The sequence below is a fragment of the Delphinapterus leucas genome, chromosome 3 (genome assembly GCF_059928025.1).
Source record: "Delphinapterus leucas isolate spDelLeu-1000000601 "Yukka" chromosome 3, BTC_Dleu_Yukka2, whole genome shotgun sequence".
In the NCBI taxonomy this organism is placed as follows: domain Eukaryota; kingdom Metazoa; phylum Chordata; class Mammalia; order Artiodactyla; family Monodontidae; genus Delphinapterus; species Delphinapterus leucas.
Genome location: NC_143131.1, coordinates 153,063,315 through 153,075,353, shown reverse-complemented (window position 1 = coordinate 153,075,353; position 12,039 = coordinate 153,063,315). Strand labels below are relative to the sequence as shown.

Genomic DNA, 12,039 nt, shown 5'->3' with positions numbered 1-12,039 from the left:
TTCTGGCTTAAGAGCATAGGGCAGAAACACAGGAAGGGAGGTCTTCCTTTTCCACTCCTGTTACTAAGAACCCTCTCGAATAATGACAATGTGAAACAGATCACTACATTGTTGTATGTTGTAGAATCAAAGCAGTGTACAAAGCAAAGAGCACTGGCCTCCATTATACGTGCATTTCACTTGAGATTCACTTTTCTAGACCGTGGAGAAAGCAGATGTTCCAACACTTTCCAGGCACTGGAATATTACAATCTGGCAATCTCTACCACTGCATGTTTGATCACACTATTCCCTGCAAATGGAATGCTGTTCCATCAAGGTCAGATTGACCAGTGCAAATACCTGATTTTATCGTACGGTCAGAACCAAATTAACTTACTGAAATTCTGCCCAGCTCAGGGTCTACCTTCTCTGTGAAACCTCCTGTGAGATCCCAAGTTACAAACAACTCTATCTTCTTCAGAAGACATTGTATACTATATAAATAGTAATTTACATATAAATATATGTATATGTGTGTGTATTTTTTTGTTACGTTAAGTTATAACTCCTGTGGTTTGTTTCTCTTCTTAACTAAACTGGACCCCCTTATCATCACAGTGGCCATGTACATCATTGTATCCTCCAAAAAATCCAGATAATAATATCATGGATTCAGTATATAGTTGTTTAATAGAAAACAATTAACTAACCACTGCAGAATACTAACTAGTGTGTCTCAAGTGTGTTCAGTGGATCATAAATCCTATGAGACAGTCCATGAAGGAAAAGATTTCAAATAAATTTGGGATCTGTTGTCCACTACATCTCCTTATCAGAGACTCATAATTCACAAGACTGGTAAAAAGCTCTGTAGCAAAGAAACTGTTGACTTAGTTTGACCCAGTATTTCTCTTACAAGAGTATCAGTTCTGGAGGTCAAGGACATTTTCCACCTCTAATACAACAGCTCTACTGCCTAGTAGAGTGCCTGGCACTTAGTAGACACCTAATAAATATTTGAATAAGTTTCAACATACATTCCCCTTTTAAGCTATAGAAGAAAAACACAGTATATAGATTTTGATTTACTTGGGGAGAATAATAATATGAATAGATAAATTTACACAAATCATTTTAAAGTATATGTATTTGATAATACTTTTTTCCACAAATCTACACAATTGCACATTTAGTGGTGATAGTAAACGAACTACATTTGCTTCTGAAAACTTGCTAAGAAGGATGGCTACTAAAAACTACAACTTGAACCCAAAACAATTGATTTAGTTCATGGGTCCCCACTCCTTAGCAGTTTTAATATAGAAGAAAATAGACGCATATATTTCTTTTCTACCATAATATGACATCATATAAGGAATGCTATTTTATTAGCTAGAAATAAGATTTGCTTTTGTTATTTTAGTACATTTGATCACATAAGAATAATTCTAGATTTTGTCCTAGACTGCTTACTATGTGCTTTCACTATAGATTTTAATGTCAATAGAGAAAGGAGAAGGAAAAGTCAGAGGGAAATGAAACAGGTGTATGCAACACCCCTCTCTACTACCGACATTTCTCAGAATTCTGGGGGAAGTTGCATCTATAAGGGGAAAGTTTTTCACCATGGAACTCACGGTGGTTGAACTTCTCATGAAGAATTTTTTTTCACTACTGAAGAAAAATATGTTTGATTTTACCATAACTGAAAAGTTCTCCAGTTTCTACTTCTGAGGTTTGCCCTCAAGACTACTGTTTACCTAATGGAAGTGACTCCTATGCATGGAGGAAAAAGTGCACCATTTGAAGGAAAAGCTAAAGGAGTGATATTCAGGTAGCTCCTCATTCCACCAATGAAAACGTACACATAGATTTTCCACTTTACACCTCATTTTCCACCTTATTTTCATGATTTTGAAATGAATATGTAGGGTCTGATGAGTTTGTCAATAGTCTATAATTATTAGTGTTATTAAAATAGAATACAAATGATAAGCCATATGTAAAAATGCTGTGTGAATAAACTGCTATACCCCAAATAATACAAATGAGTGAATGGCAGTAAATGCTAAGAGGGATTAACAACATAAAGGATATTAAAAAAATGATGACCGTATTTCATATTTATGTGTCTTTTTCTCTCTCACTCTTTTTTTTTTTTGCGGTACGCGGGCCTCTCACTGTTGTGGCCTCTCCCGTTGCGGAGCACAGGCTCCGGACGCGCAAGCTCAGCGGCCACGGCTCACGGGCCCAGCCGCTCCGCGGCATGTGGGATCTTCCCGGACTGGGGCACGAACCCGCGTCCCCTGCATCGGCAGGCAGAACACTCAACCACTGCGCCACCAGGGAAGCCCTTCTCTCTCACTCTTACTCAACTCCTAAATAACTAAGAGAATATGCTCACAAATGGTAAGCATGTTTTGGATGTTCGATGTGTGTTTGTGGGAAAGAACAAAAAAAATACTGCCTCAATTAGGTCAAATATACAAGAGATGAATGAGATTAGAGATGGGATTGGGATTTGTGTTAGTTACTCAATAGCTAACCAATCACAGACATGAGAGTGTAGTGCAATATGCAAATATACTTTTAAACAACTTCTCTTAAGTTATCTACTGTCTGTAAAGACAATCACACTCAACTGCTCTGCACTTAAACCCCAGAGCTTCTGAGTTAGAATCTCTTAGAAATAGGTACACGTTTCATTGCTTTGGCAACATTTACATGGCTCTGCATCAGGCAATACAACTGCTAAGATCACACTCTGGGAATTCAGGAAAGGCTAGTGTCCAGTTCTGGTCGTTCTACCACCCAACTGTGATCTAGGGTAAATTCCTGATTAAAAAAAAAAAAAAGAAAGAAAAACTCTGAAGATGCTGAAACAGTATTTCCTACTTCATAGGGTCGTCATGGGGATAAAAGGTCATTAGGATAAAGTGCCTCTCACCCAGGAAACACTGATAAATGCTACTGCTGCTACCATCATCATCATCGTGACCGATCAAGAACATATGGCCACATGGAAATTCAACATTCCCTGGGCCATTCACAACTTTCCTTTAAAGGACTCATATTCTATGTGGGGTCTTAACACCTTCAAATAACAGAAAATACAAGTCTTTACACCTTTTTTTCTGTAGCTAATTTTGGCATCTTTCACCTCTGTCCACTTAAGTGTTGGTTTAGCATATTCTTGTCACACAAAGAAGCTACTTCCCAAAGAGAGGAACAATATGTCAAGTGACAAAGACACTGAGTGAAGTCTTTCACATCCTAGATTGTCCACGGTACAGCTCAGCTGGTCTCTGGGTTGGAAGGCCTGGGTCTACTTTGCTCGTCTGTTACAGGGGAAGGGACACGGTCCTTAGCATGTGGTCTGTGAAACAGAGGCAGCTGCGGGTAGAATTATAACACAAGCAGAACTGGCTTCAATTCTTCCTTCTTAGGTCTTTTTCTTCTTGTTCAGCTGTTCAAGGAACTTGCCTGCCCTCTGTCCCCGCCAGGACGATGTTACATCTGCCTGGATAAGTAGGTCACCATTGTATATCAGGAAAGGTCTTATTTGTAATCATCAGGAACCAGATACGGCTAATTTGAGCAGAAAAGGAAACTTCTGGAAGTTTATGGTTAGGTCTCAGTAACTAGAAGCAGACTAAACAACCGAAAGCCAAGCCTATGCTATTGCAATTATAGGATCAGGCCAAAGTGATGTTATAAGTCCTAGCTGGCCTTGCTACCAAGCAGGAACAGGAAACAGGAGGTTGACCCAGCACTGCTGGCCTTGCTTCTTTACATCATTTATTTGTAATTCAAAATCCAAGAGAAGGGTGCAGTTGGCCAACCCGAGGTCGCCCGACTGTTTTCCATCTGTAAGGGAGACTGAGCATGTGAGTAAACAGTGTATCTGACATGTTCAGCTTGTATAACGAGAGGAAGGCTCTGTTTCTCACCAAGACCCACAAAGTGGAAAATTCCCCAAAGAGAAAGGAATTTCACATCAGATGCTTGGAAAGTTAAAAACAACAACAACAAACAAATGCAGATGTGGAATTAAAGACATGGAGTCATTAAGAACCTATATGTGGAGTGATTCAGACCTGAGTTCACATCTGGAGCAAGCTACTCAATCTTGCTGAGCTTCAATTTTCTTTAAAGGAAACAATGTGGAAGATGATATCCACATGTAACTTGTGGTGCACATGAAGGAGGATAGTACAGTATATGATGACTGGCACATCCTATGCATTTTCTAAAACTACTAGTAGTACTATTATTATTGTTACTTATTATACAATTTATTGTAGAAATTAACAGGGAGAGTATTAATAAATGTTAATACAGTGCTAAGTGTCACATTTATGATCTCAACTAATTATCTGTTTATTCAACAAACATTCCACATATCAGAAAATAACCTGTGTGTATATATATATATATATATATATATTTTTTTTTTTTTTTTTACAGAAGAAAAGAAACCCTGAGGCTTAGAAAGTGTAAACAATGTACCAAAAGTCACCCATTTAAGAGGTAATGGAATATTATTCAGCCTTAAAAAAATGAAGGAGATCCTTTCATTTGTGACAATATAGATGAAACAGGAGTGCATTATGCTGATGAAATAAGCCAGACAGGATAAATACGAATGATATCATTTATATATGGAATCTAAAAAGAAAAAAAGCCACACTCATAGAAACAGAGTAGAAAACTGGTTGCCAGGGGCTGGGGTGTGGGTGGGGAAAAGAGGGGAAGACTGGTAAAAGGGTACAAACTTTCAGCTGCAGTATTGTATAACTAACATTTTCGGAGAGAATAGAACTTAAGTGTTCTCACAAAAAAAAGAAAAAAAGCAAAAAGGTGTCATGAGCTGTTAGATGTATTAATTAACGTGATGGGAAGGATCCTTTTACAACGCATATGTATAGCAAATCATCATGATATACTCTTTGACTACCTTACAATTTTGTCAATTATACCTCAATAAAACAGAAAAAAAAAGAGGTAATAAATATGAGACTCCAATCCAGGATTATCCAGCTCAAAAAACTACACTCTTAACCATTACAATATAGTATCCATCCATATGTTGTAACTGTAAAATGCTTAACACAAAGGAAACGTTAAATAAATGGTATCTATTCTAACTCTAATGCTTACTAGGTATTAGTTATGTGGTATGCTTTACTTCTAACTACAAGGGTATAAGGTGCAAATTCTTGCTACAGAACATAAAAGCCCCTGTGGTACCCTGTAGGATAAACACAGTACCTGTAAATCTCTCATCTCTCAACCCAGAGTCTCCTCAAGTTGGAGGTCTTTACCCCCTTTATAATGTGGGAATAATGCCTTTCCCACATTTGCACTGGGCATGAAAATCCATACTTCCAGGTGTATACTGAACATCTGCTTAGCTCCTCGTCACCTTGGAATCACCAGACCAAAGATCATTTATTCCATTAAGATAAATGATGTAGGGATAGAAGTACAGAATATACAGAGAGTGTTGGAGGAATCCAAACAACAAGTCCTCCACTCTCAAAACAAATTTTACAGTTCCAAAAGTAAAGAGCAATGTTTGGAAATAAAACTAAAAATGAAACTAACATCTACAATTAGCCAAGTATTTATTATGGGCCAGGCTACTTACTAGGCACTTGATAAACATTACAGCTCATCTTCCTGCAGCCCTTCAAAGCATATAATATTGTTTCTATTTCATAGAGAAGAAAATTGTATCTCTAAGCAGGTTAGTGATTAGCCCAAGACCACAGGGCTAGGCTGTAAGAAAAGAAGGCCAAGTTTCAGTGGTCAAAATGGTGATGGATGTTAGAACTAGAAGATTCTGGCTAATCAAATAAAAATATTCAAAACGGTCCTAATGTATTATTAGGATTTCTTTAGAATAACTTGGGTGCCTTAGTGAATACAGTAGTGGTAGGCACTACAGTCTCTTTAATTTGCTAATCATACAAATCTACTTTAATATTCTTGGTGACAAGGAGCTAACTATTGATAAGACAGCTTCTTCAGTTTTGGGGCTACTCCAGGGTGAAATGCCGAACGTCTTACTGCCTGCAATGTCACCTAGTTCTACCAGGGGGAATAAAGCAGAACAAGTAGCCACTGTTCTTGACAAATGGATACAGTTTCAGTTTTTCAAACTATGAGTGTCAGATTCATTCATTGTATCAGATAGATCTGTCAAATGGCTTTGCCCATTTACTAATGGATGGCACACTGCAGACACACGTTGGGTCAAAGGACTCAATGTCACCTCATTGATACTGTCATCAATATAATTTGTATTGGCATTTTGTCTCACCCTGACTTTAAGGACTATGTGAGGAGATCCAAGTCTCCAGACCATGGACTGATCACCTCTGCTTGACACAGTATTCTCTGCTCATTTCCAGAGGGGACCAAGGATGAGCTCTTGTACTTCTGAGTCTATTCACCCTACCTGGCAACACATACTAGCTGGGCTGATTGGATCAAGCAGGAGCCCCACAGTTTAAATTTCCAGCTGCATTGGAGGAAACAGAGGCTATGCCCCAATCCCATAACCCCTCACTTCTTACCGCTAGCCTATCCTAGGCTGTTCTTGCTGATAGGAGTACTTCATGCTAAAAATTAATTTTGCTTACCTGATGGCAGTCACACAACCTCAAATGCCATTTTTATAAATAAGGCAACCACCAATGGAGTGTGATTTAGGGTTTTTTCTTCTGTAGACCCTGCCTACCCTATAAAATCTCCCATTACTGCATCATGGAGACTATAATCCCTTTCCGAGGGAATAGATTCTTTCCAACCATAAGATGAAATAAGAACTTACATTTCCATACTGCCCAAAAGGAAATACATTGATTACAAAATGCAGGAGAGTGACTGATTTTCCACATTTGTTGTGTTCATTAAAGGGTTTTTGAATAGACTTGACAGTATTAAAGAAGTTCAACACACACAAAATAAAAATTAATAAATGAAGAGAAAAAAATTGCATTTACAACAAACAAAATAAACACATTGATATATAAAAGGTTGTTATACATCGATGAAAAATGGATGTCATAAAGTCACAAACTAAAAAGTATTAACAGCCAATTAAGATAGGAAAATATGTTCAACCTTGCTATTATTAATCAAAGAAATACAAATAAAATAATTCAGGTGTCATATTTTACTGACTAGAATGACAAAGTTTTAAAAAACGTGATAATACTGGTATTGATATTGATAATACTGGTACTGATGAGTGTGTGTAAGAAACCACACTGGATGTTAAATTCCTGGTAGAAATAAAAAGCACGGTAACCTTTCTGGAAGACAATACGTCAGTATGTACCAGAACTGACAACCAGCCATTCAAGTTCTAGAAGTCCATTCTAAGGAAATAAACAAATGCTCAAAGACATATGAACAAGGATGCTTGTCTCATTGTTTAGCAAAGCAAAACAGGAATAATCTAAATGCTGAACAGTAGGGACTGGTTAAATAAATAATAGAATGCTGTTCAACCATTAAAAATGATGCTGCAGATTTTTATTAGGTGATGAGTAATCATACTTATATTACTAAATAAAAATGTTATAGAACTGTTTTGTAGTTGGATATAATAATTAAAGGTATTTTATACTTGCATTGTATTTATATGCACCCCGTCACAAAAAAGTTTCAAAAGATACCCTCAAAAATGTTACAGAGATGATTTATCAGAAATGGGATTTTGAGTTATTTTTCCTTTTTTCTTTAAATCCTTTCAATTTTGGAGTTTCTGCAATGAGCCTGTATTATTTTTACAATTAAAAATATTTAAATTTACAATAAAAGGATCTAAATTCCTCCAGTTTTCCATTTATTTTCCACCCTGGCTCAGGGCATTTGTGTAAAAAAAAAAAAAATCAGCTTATTTTCTCTTTTGTATCAATCTAAATTTACTTTTCATAAGTTAACTATTTTAGTCTGGCAAAAGTTTCACACAGGAAAATTGTTAAGGTCTGAGTATTCTATTACCTTTAAAAGCACTGGAAACTTTGAAATTATTTCTTTCAGAATTTTCATATAATACTGAAAGGTGGGGGGGAGGTAGCAAAATGAAGGGAAATAGATAGTAGTAGTCAACTTCAATTAAGAAAAAGCAACAAGAGGCAGTTTGTACTCTTTTGATACGGCAGAAGCCCCCTGTGTCAACTCATGCTAAAAAATGTATATATACACACACGTATATATGTTTGTGTGTATTATATGTATATGTGACACACACACATAATTAATCCACAGTCTTAGGCTAATCACTCATTGTGGCAGAAACAACGAGCTGTTGACTACACTTTAATTAGCTCCTCCAGCCTGTAGAGGCATCACTAGGACCAAGATAGGAACAACATTCTCCATCTCCGCTTGCATCTGGGTATGGTTCTATCCCAAAGAATGTGACCAGAGGTGACCTGAAGAGTTTATGTCTGAAGGATAACGAGTTGATAATTGTAGCTTGCAGCTTCCTCTCTCCTTTCCTTTTTAGGACAAACGTAGAGCCACTTGATGAAGGTGGTGGGTCCCTGAATAACTGAGCAGAAAACTGACCCTCAGACCACCAAAGTCCATACTACACTCCTGAGTGAGTGAGAAATGAACTGTCCATGTGTTGCTCCACTGAGGTTTAAGGTTTATTATTTAGTGTTTAACTAACGCATTTTTTCTTTAAACCTCAGTTGCCTTCTCTGTAAAATAAAGTCTTTGAAAAGGATCCACTGTAAGTTTTTTCCATTGCTTATGTTTTTATCTTAGTTTTTAATTCTCAGAAACACTGCGCACATTTTACCTTTTAAGTTAGTAAGTCTACTTTTTTTCCCACAAAGACAGGTTCTTCAAGTTATGGAGAAGTCATAGCAGACTGTTGCTTCAGTTTAAGATACGCATTCACATATGAGATGAGAAGGGTGAGGACCCAGAGAAACGCCTTTGACAGAGGGGAGTGAGAGCATACTGAAGAACGTTTAGTAATAAAGAATTCAGATGGGAGAAACGGATGGGTTACATCTAACAGATTTGCTCAAAGGAATTCTGGAAAGGCAAATATGTGAAAATGTATAGCAAAGACGTGAAATGCCTTTTGGTCCCTAAATGGATTTCATTTCAAAGACGTGCATATTGCAAATACATGTACCATAACACTTCTCTGTCCACTTCTAGAATTTTCTAAAGCCTGACAGAACATCTGCAGAGAGAGGATGTCATTCCAAGATAATCGACAGCAAGTTACTAAATTAAGATAAAAATGTCCTTAACCTTGAACAGTTTTTAAAGAGATTTTAGAAGAAAGGAGCCCTCCAGGGGGTTGTATAACTATATAATTGTACCCTTTCTAAAAGGCTATTTACAGATACATAATGTTTCCCCTCCATTCTTTAAAGTAAAATATAGGATAAAAAAAAATAGTTTGGGGATAATATTTGTTTGGGACAGCAGGCACTGCTAATCAGTACCACTCTCTCCTTATTCCTTACTATCAGAGCCCTGGTTTAGGAGACCCCATTATCCTTAAGGCTAAGGTGGCCAGTTTAGAATCCGAGCTGATGAGATCTAAGTGCAAGTCTGCTGACCATCTGTGGTAAAAAATTTGCTCTCTGAGTTAGACACTGCCTTTTTTTTCTTACTTAATTTCTTTTTTTTTTCCTTTTCTTTCTTCCTGCCCAAATTGTTGGAACACTATTGGAGATTCTGGGGTCACTTTGAAGCTATGTGGACGTGCTAGAGATGTGGAAGCTGGAAGAGCGAAGCAACCCAGTCCCCTGGTGATGCCCTTCAGCAGCTGGACTAACGCTAGAGGGACTATCTCCAAACTTCCTGCTACCCGTGGAAAGTAAGGTAAATCACTCATTCACTTTCTGTTACCTACTAACTGATCCAGAACTCTAACCTCAGGGTTCTAGAACCCTTCTCAGTATCCCATAGTCATACTCATGTTCCGGACTCCTGATCATCAGACTTGCTTATAGCAGATGTATGGGGAGGGCGGGCTCTTCTGGAAGCCCTCATACTTCCTCCCCGACCCCCACCACACACAAATAATGATCTTTATGTCCACTCATCCTTCTATCTACACTCAGAGGCCAGGGCCCCCAGGAAGGCTTCACTGACAACCCTTTACTCCTCTCTACATGCAGAAAGGGTAGAGGTGTGGGCTCTGGAATCACACTTCCTAGACTTGAATTCTTAATCTGTTACTTACCAGTTTAGGACGTGGGCAAAGTAGTTACCTTCTCTGGACACCCCTGTAAAAGAGGAACACTAAGTAGCACCTATGTACCTTACTGAAAGGATTAAATGAGCAAATGCAGGTAAAGTTCTTATAATTTTTTCTTGGGTCAATCAATTCTAGCTGCTATTGCTACCTTTGACTAATTTAGGGCAGTCCCTTTGCCCTCCTTTGGTTCTCTGGGCCCGTCTCATTCACAACACACACAACCGCATACTGCATTCACAACACACACAACTGCATACTGCAGAGTTTTGAAAGGTGGTTCTCAAAATGTGGTCCCTGGGCCAGCAATATCAGCCACACCTGGGAACTGGTTAGAACTCTGGCACTGGAGCCCTGCAATCTGTGTTTTAACAATATTCTCAGGCAAATCTGATGCACACTAAAGGTTGACGACAACTGAGAACATCTGTCTCAGACTCTCCTGGAGGCATTCACCAAAAATACAGATACAGGACTTACACCTGACCAGCTGGAGAAGGGGTCTAGTAATTGCTCTGGTTATCATGCTTGTCATGATTTTTCAGCACATAAATGTTTGAGAATCACTGCCATTTTGAATGTGTGTTTCACTTGTCTGTTTTTCCAGTGGACTTTACTTCCTTGCAAGGAAGGTTTGTGAAGATCTGTTGTTGTTGTTTGCATTATTAGTTTTAGTATGCTAATTCTAGAATCTCTGGCGCATAGTGCAATCTCAGGCAGGAAGTAGTGGCTCATTAAAACAGGTATCCCAAAAGTCTTAGTAGAACTTCAAGATTCATTCCTTCGGGAAGAGGTAAAATTGTCATTAGATGCAGATGATATGATACTATATATAGAAAACCCTAAAGACTCTACATGAAAACTACTACAACTGATAAACGAATTCAGCAAGGTAGCAGAATACAAGATTAACATACAGAAATTGGTTGCATTTCTTTATACCAACAATGAAATATCGGAAAGGGAATGTAAAAAAACAATGCCTTTTAAAATCACAACCCCAAAAATAAAATACTTAGGAATAAACCTCACCAAGAAGGCAAAAGACTTATACGCTGAGAACTGTAAGACATTAATAAAGGAAAGTGAAGATGATTCAAACAAATGGAAAGACATCTCATGTTCTTGGGTTGGAGGAATTAATATTGTTAAAATGCTCATACTACCCAAAGCAATCTACAGATTTAATGCGATCCCTATCAAATTACCCATGACATTTTTCACACAATTACAACAAATAATCCTAAAATTCATACAGAACCATAAAAGACCCAGAATTGCCAAAGCAATCCTGAAGAAAAAGAACAAGGTTGGAGGCATAGCCACCCCAGACTCAGACAGTACTCCAAAGTCACAGTAATCAAAACAGCGTGGTATTGGCACAAAAACAGACATATGGATCAATGGAACAGAATACAGAGCCCAGAAATAAACCCACACACCTCAGTTAATCTTTGACAATTAATCTTTGACAAAGGAGGCAAGAATATATAATGGGAAAGAGACAGTCTCTTCCGCAAGTGGTGTTGGTAAAGTTGGACAGCCTTATATAAACCAGTGAAGTTAGAACACATCCTTTCACCATACACGAAAATAAACTCAAAATGTCTTAAAGACTTAAACATAAGACATGACACCATAAAACTTCTAGAAGAGAACACAGGCAAAATATTCTCTGACATAAATCATACCAATGTTTTCTTAGGTCAGTCTCCCAAGACAATAGAAATCAAAATGAAAATAAACAAAGGGGACCGAATCAAACTTACAAGCTTTTGCACAGCAAAGGAAACCATAAACAAAATGAAAAG

The 12,039-nt window shown here is 37.7% G+C and overlaps 1 pseudogene; it reads right to left on the bottom strand.

Moving 5' to 3' along the window:
- LOC149749784 (UDP-N-acetylglucosamine--peptide N-acetylglucosaminyltransferase 110 kDa subunit pseudogene) overlaps positions 1-12,039 on the bottom strand; it is a 193,779-nt pseudogene that overhangs the window by 169,351 nt on the left and 12,389 nt on the right.